At 40.3% G+C, this 13,860-nt stretch overlaps 1 protein-coding gene across 9 annotated transcripts in view; it reads left to right on the forward strand.

The window, feature by feature from the left end:
- The window catches only part of PEAK1 (pseudopodium enriched atypical kinase 1), a 264,660-nt gene that overhangs the window by 90,582 nt on the left and 160,218 nt on the right, over positions 1 to 13,860 (forward strand). The window contains exon 1 of one of the 9 annotated variants that reach the window (XM_066342888.1): positions 6,002 to 6,103. The exons of the other annotated variants lie outside the window; for them this stretch is intronic. The gene's annotated coding sequence lies outside the window, so the exon portion shown is untranslated. Of the gene's footprint in view, positions 1 to 6,001; positions 6,104 to 13,860 lie in introns of those variants that run through there. 9 annotated transcript variants of the gene reach the window in all.

Consider the following 13,860-nt stretch of genomic DNA (forward strand, 5'->3'; position numbering starts at 1 on the left):
GTTCAGGGCACATATAACAACAACAACAACAAAAACACAAAGAAGATTGCTGCAGAGCAAAAACAAAACTTGCCATCATACCTGGAGGCTTGACATCCCAGCTCCAACCACTTGATGTCAGCATCAACAAACCCTTCAAAGCTGCCATGAGAGATGAATGGAATCAATGGATGAAGTCTTCTGGGGACAATTTGACACCAGCAGGAAGAGCGAAGAAACCAACTATAGCAGAAGTTTGTACATGGATGAAAAGGTCCTGGGATAATATCAAGATTAAGATCATTGTCAAGTCATTTAAGAAGTGTGGCATTTCAGATGCTATAGATGGAACTGAGGATGAGGCAATATATGAAGACAGTGATTTGTCATCACAGATGAGGACAAGCTAATGGATGGGAGTTTTGACAGTGATGAGGAATTGTATGAATTTTATGATGAATAAAACTTGAGTTCAATAACTTGATGTAATACATTCTTTTTTTCAAATTTCGGACCCCCAATTTAAGGTGTGTTAAGACATGGGGAAATATGTTATATTTTATTTTTAAAATACAGCATTATTTAATATTACACATGCTTTTAAACGTGAAGGCTTGTTTTGTGCTTGCTATACAATGAAAATGGGTAAAAGAACTTATTAAATTTTTTTGGTTTTAACTTTTTTTTTTGACAGAGACAGAGAGGGACAGACAGGAAGGGACAGAGATGAGAAGCATCAGTACTTCGTTGCAGCACCTTAGTTGTTCATTGACTGCTTTCTCATATGTGCCTTGACGGTAGGAGTGGGGGTTACAGCAGAGTGAGTGCCCCATTGCCTAAGCCAGCGGCATTGGGTACAAGCCAGTAACATTGGACTTCAAGCAGCGGACCTTTGGGCTCAAGTCAGCAGTCATGGGGTCATGTCTGTGATCCCATGCTCAAGCTGGTGAGCCCACGCTCAAGCTGGCAACCTTGGGTTTTCAGCCAGGATCCTCTGTGTCCCAGTCCAAAGCTCTATCCACTGCACCACCACCTGGTCTAGCTGTTTTAAAATTTTTAATTAATTTTTTTATTCTAGGAAGAGTGCCACACATGGCAAATTCTTTTAAGATTTAAGAAATATCTTATTTTAGAAGGGTTTTGTTTTAGGGTAGGTGTGGTTTACATTTTAAATTTAAAAAAGAAATCTAGACTATCTGAAATACTTATGTCAGGCAGGGATTAGGATCAGCATGTCCAGAAACATTCATTTCTGTTTAGAGTTCATTTGGGAGTTCTGTGTGTGTTAAAATTTCTTTTTGTAAGTCTGAGGCGGCCTCTTTCCCAGGCACAGCAGCCTGAGGTGTTAACTTAGAACCTGTTGCTTTTGGGATGACTGACAGCACTGCCTTAGCCAGGACTCTGATGCTAATTCTGAAACCTCTGCCCTCAGGACATTTCTTAACTCAAGTTTCTGTTTTTCTCTTGAAAGTTTCCTAATGGTCATTACTAGACCAAAAGTAGGTTCCTATGAATAGCTCATTGGTCACAGTTTTACTTTCATTTTTCCAACGGATGACTATGAAATGGCTGTGGCAATTGAAGGACACCTTCAGTGAGGCCATTATTCACCCAGTTCAGAACCCCCAGGCACATAGGCCTTCTCTTCTGTTCTACCCATACACCATTAATTTCAGTTTTGTGGCCTTCTACTGCTGATCCCTGTGGGGAATGGTCTGTCCTCAGCCTGTTGCTTGGTTGTATCCTTCTTGTCATTTACATCTCAGCTTAAGCATCTCTTCTTCAAAGAGGTTTTCCTTGAACATTCACTAGAAATTAGCATTCCTCCAATACTCTTTATTATAGAGATATGTCTTATTTTCTTATTAACACCTAATGACTAATTGTTTGTTACATCTCATTCATCCCCTATGATGGGGACAGGGGGAATTTTGTTTTGTTAAGGCCGTGTCCCCAGTGCGTAGAGGAGTGTATGCTATAGTAGGCATTCAGGTAAATATATATTTATTGAATGAACAAATGAATAAACAAACTTTCTATTGGTTATTTATACATTTATAAAATTCTGTTTACTTTTGTTTGTTTTTTACAGAGACAGAGCAAGAGTCAGAGAGAGGGATAGACAGGGACAGACAGACAGGAATGGAAAGAGATGAGAAGCATCAATCATTAGTTTTTCATTGCGACACCGTAGTTGTTCATTGATTGCTTTCTCATATGTGCCTTGACCGTGGGGCTACAGCAGACCAAGTAACCCCTTGCTCAAGCTAGCGACCTTAGGTCCAAGCTGGTGAGCTTTGCTCAGACCAGATGAGTCTGCGCTCAAGCTGGCGAACTCAGGATCTCGAACCTGGGTCCTCCGCGTCCCAGTCTGACGCTCTATCCACCACGCCACAGCCTGGTTAGGCTCTGTTTACTTTTTTATCATTTTTTTCAGTGGTAGTCAGAAGGGTATATAAGTTTTGCAATTAATGTCAATGTACTTTTGATGTTTCTCTCTTTCTTTGCTTTTCTGTTCCTAGTTGAATTCATTCGGAGAAATGGGGCGAAAGCCTTCTGATATTCAAACTCTTGATATGTGACTGGTTTGATCTATCTGCTGTTGGCCAGCTGGGTGTTTGAGCTTGTGCATTCTAGTCACAAATGCCATTAATAGGTAGAAAAATTGGCTCCTAGGGCTGCTTTAGTCCTGCTTCAGTTGGCCTCTACCCCCAGGGGACTGTCAACCTTCCTATAAATATTTTTTTCTAGGATTATAGAACAGAAACAAATTCTAGGTTATAAAATGAGTTAAAATGTGTCGACAGAGTAGACTAGACAAATGACCTGCAGTTGCAATATGAATTCTCAAGCATGGGAACCACATTTATTTTCAGAAGAGATGACATTGAAACTCTAGCACTTTTAGTCTATTGAAGTGACTTTATTATGCCAAAAGGGTAGATTTGATAACTTACTATTGGTGTTGGTGAAGAAGTGACAAATCTATAAAATGCAGTTTTTGATTTTCAGAGCTTTGGTTTGTGGCATATTCTAGAGTCCTTCCTTAACTCAGAGGAAAGGGGTAGGCTTTGGAAAGAATACAACTTGATTTCCTTCCTGTTTCATTCTTCATCTGTTACTTCATTCAGTACTGATTCCATTTGACTGATAGACCTTAATCATTGCTATGTGACATAGCCAATGTGTCCATTTAAAAATTATTATTAAAGGTGTGCCATTTCTGATTTTTATATTGACACATGCTGCAGTGTTAGCAAACGTGGCATTTGGGCTGCCTCGATCCTTTTTGATAAGTTCTGTTTGATGTGATTTCCAATTTTCTGTTGTGAAATGTAACCCCTCTGACCTTTCATGAAATTAAAAGAAGTTGTATCATTAAGTTTTGCTTTAGTATTTTGTTACAAAAATTAAGACAAGCTTCTTGCACAATGAGGGTATTAACTTAGATTTTGGATGAATGAAATATGCCTTCAGGTTAGGCTCTAGTCACCAGAAGCACAACCTTGTGAATAGAGGGTTGTGACTTTGGACTCGTCTGACCTCTAGGGTGGTGGGGAAGGCTTGAGATTGAGTTGTCATGTGGACAGTGATTCCTCAATTATACCTGTGAAACTCCAATAAGAATTCTGGACACAAAAGATCAGTGGAGCTTTGTGATTGGCGAACACATTGGTGTGCTGGGAATTGGACTCATACTGACTCATGAGGAGGGGGTATGTAAATTTGTCATTGGGGACCCTCTCAGACCTTGTCCTCTGTGTATCCTTTACCCTGAAATAATCATTATATAATGCTTTCCTGAGTGCTCAGATTATCAAGGTGGCATCATTGGAAATTCCTGAATTTGTGGCCAGATGATTACAAATGCTAATGGCCTGGTAGGCATCTGAAGTAATTGCAGTCTTATATGAGTTCATGCTTTCTGACTTGTGGCTACTGTGTTAACTCTGGGTGGTTAATGCCAGAATTGACCTGCAGTATACTCATTTTAGGTTGAAACAGAACAGTGGTACATTGGTTGTAATTTATGAACCATTATTGACACTACATTATAAACTAAACTCCATAGTTTGCATTAGGGTTCACTTTTTTTGTTGTACAGTTTTATGGGTTTGTCGTTACAGTATCATACAGAGTAGTTTCACTGCCCGATAAATCCCATCTTTCTTTCTCTTGCATCCAAACTCCTGACACCACCACTTAACTATTGACAGTCTGTAGTTTTGCCTTTTTCAGACAGTTACATAGTTGGAATCATAGAGTATGTAGTCTTTTCAGATTAGCTTCTGCAAGCAATATGCCTTTGAAGTTTCTTTATGTATTTTTGTGGCTTCATTAGCTAACTTATTTTTGGTGCTGTATAATATTCCACTATGTGAATTTATCACAGTTCATCCATTCATGTAATTTAAGGATATCTTTTATTTATTTTTTGACAGAGACAGAGAGAGTCAGAGAGCGGGATAGATAGGGATAGACAGACAGGAACGGAGAGAGATGAGAAGCATCAATCATCAATTTTTCGTTGTGACACCTTAGTTCATTGATTGCTTTCTCATATGTGCCTTGACTGCAGGCCTTCAGCAGACCGAGTAACCCCTTGCTCGAGCCAGCATCTTGGGTCCAAGCTGGTGAGCTTTGCTCAAACCAGATAAGCCCACGCTTAAGCTGGCGACCTCGGGGTCTCGAACCTGGGTCCTCCGCATCCGACACTCTATCCACTGCGCCACCGCTTAGTCAGGCTAATTTAAGGATATCTTGATTGCTTCCAAGCATTGGCAAGTTTGAATAAAGTTGCTGCAAACATTCGTGGGCAGATTTTTGAGTGGACATTGTTTCTCAAATGAGAGCCCATTTACTAGATGGTGTACAGGGTGGAGTAGAAGTAGGTTTACAGTTGTGAATATGTAAAACAGAGTTTGTTTTTGTATTATTATTTATTAACTATTACATTATTTTCCATATGAACAACTGCAGACTACATTTACCCCTCTTGTATTAAGACTACATTTACCTTGCCTGACCAGGTGGTGGTGCAGTGGATAGTGTCAGTCTGGGACGCAGTGGGCCCAGGTTCGAAATCCTGAGGTCGCCAGCTAGAGCATAGGCTCATTGGTTGGAGCACAGGCTCACTAGTTTGAGCATGGGATTGCTGGCTTGAGCATGGGATCATAGACATGACCCCATGGTCTCTGGCTTGTTCCCAAAGGTCACTGGCTTGAAGCCCAAGGTCACTCTGGCTTGAGTCCAGTGTCACTAGCTTGAGCAAGTGTTCACTTGCTGTGCTCTAGTCCCCCAGCCAAGGCACATATGAGAAAGCAATCAATGAACAACTAAGATGCCACAACGAAGAAGTGATGCTTCTCATTTCTCTCTCTTCCTGTCTGTCTCTGTCTGTCCGTCTCACTGTCTCTCTCTTTCTGTCTTGTCTCTCTTGCAAAAAAAAAAAAAGAAAAAGGAAGAAACAAAGACCATGTTTACCTTTGTGAGAAACTGCCAAACTATTTTCCAAAGTGACTGTACCATTTGCATTCACAACAGCAGTGAAGGAGAGTTCTTGCTGTTCTATGTTCTTGTTTGCACTTAGTGTTGACAGTATTTTGAACTTGAGCCATTCTAATACTGTATGTGTGCTGTGGTATCTCATTGTTGTTACTTTTTTTTTTCATATCTTAAGAAGTTTTCTTACTTATTTTCCAAATACAATTGACATACAATATTATTAATCTTAGGTGTACAATAAAAAGTGTTTAGGCTTTTACATACCTTACAAAGTGACTAACCCAGTAAGTCTAGTACCCGTCTGACAACATACAGAGTTATTACGATATTATTGACTATACATACTCCCTATGCTGTACTTTACATCCCTGTGACTACTTTGTAACTACAAGTCTGTCCTTCTTTTCTTTTACTATTTTATTTTTTATTTATTTATTTATTTTAGAGAAGAGAGACAGAGAGAGAGAGAGAGAGAGAGTGAGAGAGAGAGAGAGAGAGTGAGAAGGGGAAGGAGCAGAAAATATCAACTCCCATATGTGCCTTTACCAAGCAAGCCCAGGGTTTTGAACTGGCGACCTCAGCCTTCCAGGTCAATGCTTGATCCACTGCTCCACCATAGGTCAGGCTCCTTTACTTTTTTCACCCAGCTCCCCAGCCTACCTCCCATCTGGCAATGATATTTGTTCTCTGTATATATGAGGCTTTTCCTGTTTTGTTTATTTTGTTCTTTAGATTCCACATATAAGTGAAATCATGTGGCATTTGTCTTTTCCTGCCTATTTCACTCAATATAACACCCTCTAGGTTTATCCATGTTATTGCAGATGGTAAGATTTCATTCTTTTTATTTTATTTATTTCTTTTTTTCCTTAAGTGAAAAATGGGGAGGCAGAGAGACAGACTCTTGCACGCACCTTGACTGGGATCCATCCAGCAAACTCCCTATGGGGCAATGTGCTGCCCATCTGGGGCCTTTGCTCAACAACCCAGCTATTTTAGCACCTGAGGTGAGGCCATAGAGCTATTTTCAGCTCCTTGACCAACTTGCTCCAACTGAGTCACGGCTGCGGGAGAGGAAGAAGAGAGAAATACAGAGAGAGAAAGGAGAAGGGTAGGGAGGGGTGGAGAAGCAGATGGTTGCTTCTCCTGTATGCCCTGACTGGGAATCAAACCTGAGACTTCCACATTCTGGGCCAACATTCCACCACTATGCTGTCCAGAGCTGATTTCATTATTTTTAATGGCTGAATAATATTCCCTTGTATATGTATCTTGGCTATTGTAGATAGCACTTCAGTGGATATAACAATATGTAGATCTTTTTGAATTAATGTTTTCATTCTTTAAATAAATACCCAGAAGTAGGATTGCTGGATCATAAGGTGGTTCTATTTTTAATTATTTGAAGAACCCCTATGCTGTGTTCCATAGTGGCTGCACCAATTTGAAATCCCACCAACTGTTTATGAGTTTCCTTTTCTCCACATCCTCACCATCACTTGTTTGTAGATTTATTGATGCGTGCCATTCTGACAAGTGTGAGGTGATATCTCATTATGGTTTTAATTTGCATTTATATGATGATTGTGTTTGGATTTTTTTTGGCTGGTATATATAGTGTTTTAGTTTTTCAGCATTCATGTAAAAGAATCCTATAATGGTCTACGTGTTATTGATACAATATTCTTCTAATGTTTAAAATTGGTTGTCACAAATTATAAAAGGGAACTTGTTTCATAATTAGCTGCCTTTCATTTACAAGGAATCTGACTGTTAAATGCAAACAGATGTTTAAAGGACATTACAGCCAAGTTTGAATTTTTATCTAATTGGCATAGAACTCTACAATGACTTAGTGTTTATTCCTTTATTTAACTGACCAGTTTCATTTAAAATATACCCTTGTCTAACAATGATTTACTTAATTTGGATAAGTAATTTGATAAGTGCAAGGACTAATTTAATGTAACGTTCAAATATTTGATTCTAATTACTAAATATCAATATAAACTATTTACCATTGTGTCACTAATCATTTGGTAACACTTTTTAGCATGGAAATCTGTGCTTATTTTTTTATTTCTAAAATGTTGGTTATTGACTTTTGGTTTTTTCAAAATACAATTTGTCAAATGGTATTAATTATGGTGGAAAACAAAGAGCCCCGTCAGAAGTATTCGGATTTTTTTTTTCATATTTTATAGGCTCACTTTAAATGTTAGTCAGATATTATTATTATTATGATAAATATTCTTGGATGTACAATAGTTTGCTGTTAAATATGTTTTCAGAGGCAATTAATAGTTGACTCTTGGGATTATTTTGCTTTACTAAACTTAATGTCTAAGGACTTTCAAAACGTATATAAAGTATTGATAGGTTTTCTTCTGTCTGTCTTCTGTATGGGCTTATTTATCATTGATTTTAATTTTTTTATGCATCCCACATGTCAAGCTGCTTCCAAAAAAGAATAATATCAAGAATATAGACCCTGATTGATTTTGTATTTTGGAGTAAATGAGGTACTATTAGTTTCAGAACCATCCTAGCATCTTACCAAGTTGTTCTTCTACCATTGCTAACATATTGGATCCAGTGACAAGAATGATTTTTTTCTCCTAGATTGCCATTTAGGAAGTTTCTGTGGTGAGGAAAATGTTCCCTGTGCTCAGGGAATGCCGTCACGAACTGTAAAGAACAGAGTGACAGCAGGAGAGGGTTTTCAGAACCAGTTCTCTAGCTCTCTGGTTCATTGTGCCAGGAGCACATGCGGACTAATATCAGTCTAATGGAGTAGGTATAACTGTGTTTTGAAATCTTTTTGGCATTTCTATTGGCTATATTTTGTGTTCTTTATTTCTTTTTATATAAAATTTCTGTATTTTCCCATCCATTTGAAAGATTGTCAAGACCTAGGGTATTGTGGCATTTTTTTATCACAAGGGAGTAGCTGAAAGCGTTTGTTGTTGATGTTTTTGAGAGTCCCTTTACTGAAGTTCATGGGCTATTAATGATGGAGTTCATTATGTCATTCTCCAAAATCCAAAGTTGAATCTGGGTGGGGGTAAGTGCTGGGAGGAGAACAGGGGACGATGTCACATGCTCACCATTGATGGGTAAAATGGCTTAGGAAATGGGGAGGTTGATCTCCCCTTAAAGAATATTTTGAGATTGTTTTTCTCTTACAATTTAGAACATTTAATAGAAAATTTTAAACTATATAGTGTTAGATTTCTATAGTGATAGAAGCTAGATTTGTCTTGTATATGGTTTTACTTTTTTTAAAATTATAATTTGTGCAAGTTTTGTGTTACACTATTACCGTATTTCAAATGGATAAGACATGCCCGTGTATAAGATGCACCTTAATTTTGGGGCCTGAAATTTAAAAAATAATGTATTACATAAAGTTATTGAACTCAAGTTTTATTCATCATAAAATTCATACAACTACTCATGACTGTCAAAACTCCCATCCATTAGCTTGTCTTCATCTGTGTCTGATGACAAATCACTGTCTTCATATACTGCGTCCTCAGTTCTATCTATGCACACCTGGTTTTTAGACCCCAAATTTTTCAAAAAAGGGTGTGTCTTATACTTGGAAAATATGGTACTAATATTTGTAACTATTTTTTACACTTAATTTATTCTTTAAAACAAATTTAACTTCAGATAACAACAAAATTCATGTTGATCATATTTCGGGATAAATTACTTTCCTATCAAAGAACCTTCATTGTTGAGTGGAAGAGCTGTGAAAAGAAGGGAGGAGGACACAGCTGGGTTTTCAGGGCCCTGGGATAGATCATCGCTTATTGTATAAGCTGAAAAAATTTGATTTATTAATTGTTGAAGGAAAGTAAATCGAAAGACCTCACAAATATCTTCTTAATACCAGATCTAAAATAGATTTCTTTTTCTTGGTAACTTAAATTTGCCCAGAAAATGTAGACTTTGTAATAAGAGTCACTGTTTCTGACTCTAAAGTGGCTTGTCATACTGCTCATCTGTTCTCTCTTGTGAAAGTGTTGGACAGCTCAGCTTCACCTGCCTGCCATGGTCACAGCAAGGCAAAAGGCTTCAGAACGTATTCCAGCTGTTTGTTTCTTTTATTTTTAATCTTCAGATTTCCCTCTACATTGGATTTAGGAATTGCATTTAATTTGATACATCACTGCTCTATTCCAGATTGCCTCATAGACAACAAACAGTGGAACAGATATTTCAGTACTTTCTACATGGATCATGGGTACAATATTAGAAATTATTTTAATCAGTATAAAAAATATACTGTGGATCAATTTAATAATTCATTAACTCAGCAAACGTGTATTGAGTTTATATTCCATAACCCGTTGCTGGAAGTCCAGAGATAAGTCAGATGTGACTCCAGCCATTGTCTGCCTCTAAACTCTTCAACTTGATCACAAAGACATGAGAGTCTCAACTCATTTGTCTAGGTGAGGTCACTTTACTCTTGGATATGAACTGCAGAAGCAAAGCAGAAATTGTTTGTTCCTGTTCTATTTTTCTCTAGGAGAGTTTAGAAAGTGAAATTCTAGTAAATAGTGGAATTGTTCATCACCAGAGGATTTTGCAATGATTTTTAAATGCCTTAATAAACATTTCTCCAGGGCCTGCTATGTGCAAGCATCATGCTCAGCACTAGGGATATAGAATGTATGAGATAAAGTATTGGGTTGGGGAATAAGTTCGTAGCGTTTTTACCAAAGACTTTTATTTAAACAAAAAACAATATATCAATAAGTTAATCAATTATATATTCGCCGTTGCTGTTTACAACCTCTTCCCACCTCTCGACCAATTTGTTGATGCCGTTCCGCCAAAAATCGCCTGGTCTGGTGTCAAAGAAGTTGTTGAGCCAGTTTTTAAGGACCTCTTTGTTATCGAAGGTAACGCCCTTCATATGGTTTGACAAGGAGCGGCAAAGATGGTAATCGGTCGGTGCAAGGTCCGGAGAATACGGCGGATGCTGAAGGACCTCCCATTCGAGCTCTTGAGTGCGGCTTTGACGACTTGTGCAACATGGGGCCTGGCGTTGTCGTGAAGGAATATGGTTTGACCATGTCGATCAGGTCTTTTCAGTCGAATAGCCTCATTCACGTGGTGTAGTTGGGCAATGTAGAGCTCCTTGTTGACCATGGCATTCTTTTCAAGCACTTCCCAGTGCACCATGCCCTCCCAGTCCCACCAAACACATATCATGATCTTCTTTGGATGAAGGTCCGGCTTGACTCTCGGCTTTGGCATATCTCCTGGAGCCACCCACTCCTTTCTTTGTTTCATATTGATATGTAGGCACCATTTCTCATCTCCTGTGACGATTCGGTACAAAAAACGCTGTTTATGACCATGTGTTGCTGGATGGCGGGCGAGATGCTGAGAAGCAATTTGAAGGCGACTTTCTTTGTTTTTTTCGTTGAGCTCGTGAGGCACCCAGGCTCCCAATTTTTCAGTAAATCCCATTGAATGAAGGTGATTGAGAATCGTTTTATGATCGCAGTTCATTTTTTTCCGCCAATTCACGACTGGTTTGGCGACCGTTCTCCTTCAAAAGTGATTTGAGACGTTCTTCATCGAATTCAGAAGGCCTTCCGCTGCGGGACGTGTCATCGACGTCAAAGTCGCCATTTTTGAACTTTGCAAACCATTTCCGTGCTGTAGACTTGCCTATGACACCTTCTCCATACACGTAGCAAATGTCCCGGGCTGCTTTGGCAGCTTTTTGACCTCGATGAAAAGCGAAGAAGAGCAGGTGTTGAAAATGTTGATTTTTGCCTGCTGGGTATTCCATTTCTAAGCCTCAAAACTAATAAAAAATTAAATAACTCAAAAATACAATTAACATAGTTTTGTAGAGCAGAAAGAGTTTTATCGAATGAATACTTAACCCTTTGCCGAACAGCAAACAAATCGTTTTAAAATAAAATATAAAAACGCTATGAACTTATTCCCCAACCCAATATTTTATTCTTGAAGAGGACAGTGGGAGAGAGCTATATCTACATATAATATAGTAGATATTTTATTACCACATTTTGTACCAAGTGATTTCTTTTGGTTGCAATGACAATATGGAATAGAGAGAGAGACTAGGGTTAGGTTAGGAGGTCAAAAGTCATGAATGGGTAGAAGACAAGATGGTGATGGAGTAGGCAGACGTACCAACTTCCACCTCCCAGAACCAAAGTGGATTACAAATTTTAAGAACCATCATCTGGAAAAACCAACTTTGGACTAAAGTAAGAGGACTCTTCAACCAGGAACACTGAAGAAGGCACACTGAGACTGGTAGGAAAAGTGGAAACGTGGAGCGGGCTGCCCAGCTCCCTGGAGCGAACTGCAGCCGGGAGAGACTCGTGTGGCGGGAAGTGAGTTTAGCAGAGAGGGGAGGGTCCTGAGTCCCAGGAATAAAGCCCCAGCCTGCAGCCCCAGAGCCTAGAAGAGGCGTATGGACAGTATTTAGCTGGAAACAAGACAGGATACTGTTTGTGAGAAAGGGACTGATTTCTCAGACCCAGGATTCTTCTTAAAGGGACTGTGCAGAAAACCTCTCACAACCACTCACCTGGGGCTCTGGGGGACGGGGAGAGAGGAGAGGACCGGCGCAGTGGGAAGAGAGTGTAATATAGGAGGCACAAGGAGAAACATTTTGAGAGACAGCCACCCTAATCTGTGGGACGAGTCCCTCCCCAAATCTGAAGTGGATATTTCCCTTGGACACAGGAATACCAGCAAAGGGAAGCAAGCAAACAAGCTCTCCCGCGACACTCAGAGCAGGGTCGCTTAGAAGGAGGGAGCTTTCCAGACTACAATAGTGAGTGTTAGAGTCTGAGATGCAGCAGCCCCACCCACACGGCTGAGGGCTCACCCGAGGGTGGGCAGTGGCGGGACGTGGAAGCGTGGTTCTGTCGGCAAGGGGAGAAGCCGGCTGGCCAACTATGAGGCCCAGGTGTGAGCTCAGTCTTGCCCGGCTGGGGAGAAGGGGATGTGCAAAAGTGGTCAAGCCCAGCTGCGGACTGCCTGCAATACAGGCTGCGGGGGAAGGGCAGGAGCCCCAGAAGAGGTAGATACCTGCCCTTGAGCAAGGGCGCAGGAGCACAGCCTTGCCCTGCCCGTGAACTGAGGCTTGTGTCCTGACTTGGGAGCCGGCTTTGGCGGGGGTGGAGCCAAAAGCCCGAACAGGCGGAGTCCTGCTACTGAGCATAGGCACACGGTCGGACCTGGCCTGTGGAGCCAAGGCTTGCAGCCGTCCCACAAGCGGGCTCCTCCTACAGGGGCAGGATGAAAGCCCGGAATCAGTTGGAAACCCGCAGCTGAGCAAAGGTGCTCACCCCTGCCCTCAGGGCCGAGCATAACGTCACACACCAGGGCGGGGCGAAGGCCAAGGCCACCGAGACTTGTACACCCGAGCACGTGATCACAGCCACTCCTGTGAAGGAGAGGCGGAAACCACAGCAACAGCCCCAGTGGGCAGGCACCAGCAACGCCCATACCAGAACGCCCTAGGTAGCAGCAGCAGAGGGTGTGGCAGGCCTGCAGACAGACCACACCTGGGGAATACAGAGGCCACACCCAGTGGACTCCAGTGGCCAAAACCTTCTTTTACACAGACAAAATGTGAAGGCAAAGAAATGCAACACAAATGAATCGAGAGAAATCCCCAGGAAAGGACCTAAATAAGATATAACCAAATTACCAGATGCAGAGTTTAAAATAACAATTGTTAGGATGCTCAAAAATATTAGAACAGCAATAGATGGTCATTATGAACACCTAAATAAAGAGATAGCAAGTATAAGAAAAGAACATTGAAATAATAAAAAAGAATCAGAAATGACAAATACAATATCAGAAATGAAAGACACAATGGAAGGAATTAAAAGTAGGATGAATGAAGCTGAGAATCGAATCAGCAAGTTAGAAGACAAGATAAATGAAGGCACGGAAGCAGAGCAGAAAAAAGAAAAGAGACTCAAAAAGTCTGAGGAAACTCTAAGAGAGCTCTGCGACAACATGAAGAGAAATAACATCCGCATCATAGGGGTTCCTGAAGAAGAAGAGAAAGAACAAGGGATAGAGACTTTGTTCAAACATATCATAGCTGCAAACTTCTCTCAATTAAAGCAGGAAAACATCTCACAAGTTCAAGCACAGAGAACTCCATTAAAGAGAAACCCAAAGAAATAAACTCCAAGACACATCATAATTAAAATACCAAAGCTAAGTGATAAAGAGAAAATATTAAAAGCTGCTAGAGAAAAAAAGACTATCACCTACAAAGGAGCCCCCATAAGGATGACTTCCGACTTCTCAACAGAAACACTTGAGGCCGGAAGGGAATGGCAAGAA

The sequence above is a fragment of the Saccopteryx leptura genome, chromosome 6 (assembly GCF_036850995.1).
Source record: "Saccopteryx leptura isolate mSacLep1 chromosome 6, mSacLep1_pri_phased_curated, whole genome shotgun sequence".
NCBI classification, from domain to species: domain Eukaryota; kingdom Metazoa; phylum Chordata; class Mammalia; order Chiroptera; family Emballonuridae; genus Saccopteryx; species Saccopteryx leptura.